This window comes from Orycteropus afer, unplaced genomic scaffold (genome assembly GCF_000298275.1).
Source record: "Orycteropus afer afer isolate SDZICR_OR568_19922 unplaced genomic scaffold, OryAfe1.0 scaffold00066, whole genome shotgun sequence".
Taxonomy (NCBI): domain Eukaryota; kingdom Metazoa; phylum Chordata; class Mammalia; order Tubulidentata; family Orycteropodidae; genus Orycteropus; species Orycteropus afer.
Genome location: NW_006921653.1, coordinates 7,225,377 through 7,225,902, shown reverse-complemented (window position 1 = coordinate 7,225,902; position 526 = coordinate 7,225,377). Strand labels below are relative to the sequence as shown.

The 526-nt window shown below is 41.6% G+C and overlaps 1 protein-coding gene across 1 annotated transcript in view; it reads right to left on the bottom strand.

Moving 5' to 3' along the window:
• The window catches only part of HLTF (helicase like transcription factor), a 75,852-nt gene that overhangs the window by 22,321 nt on the left and 53,005 nt on the right, over nucleotides 1-526 (bottom strand). The gene's annotated exons all lie outside the window — the stretch shown is intronic.

Sequence of the window (526 nt, the reverse complement as noted above, 5' to 3'; positions counted from 1 at the left end):
TTGAATCAAGAATATGGAGGAAATTAAAATCAACTGCAAGATTCTGAACTCTGAAACCTCTTGATTAGAACCATCTTCCCCAATCTCCCTGATTCATACCAAATCTGCTTAGGACCTCACTGAAGGAAGCTCTTATGTTTTGAACTCCTATTTTCTCAGTCTTGTCCTGCCTATATTTGCCTCTTTTCCCTAGGGTTATTCACACTGAACATGCTATTACTTGGGCTATTGAATTCCTCATCTTCTACCAACCCCAGTCCTTTTCAATCTATTCATCAGCCCCTATTCTCAGATCTTCATTGCTGTTAGAAAGTATTAGTGACTAATTTCTCTACAAATTTTATCCAACGCTGTCACTCTGAAAGGAGCTCTGGTAGCATAGTGCCTAAGGCATTTGACTGCTAACCAGAAGGCTGGTGGTTCTAACCCACCATCCGCTCCTCAGATGGAAGATTGGGCAATTTACTTCTGTAGCAATACAGCCTCAGAAACCCAAGAAGGGGTCACTATGAGTCAGGTTTCACTC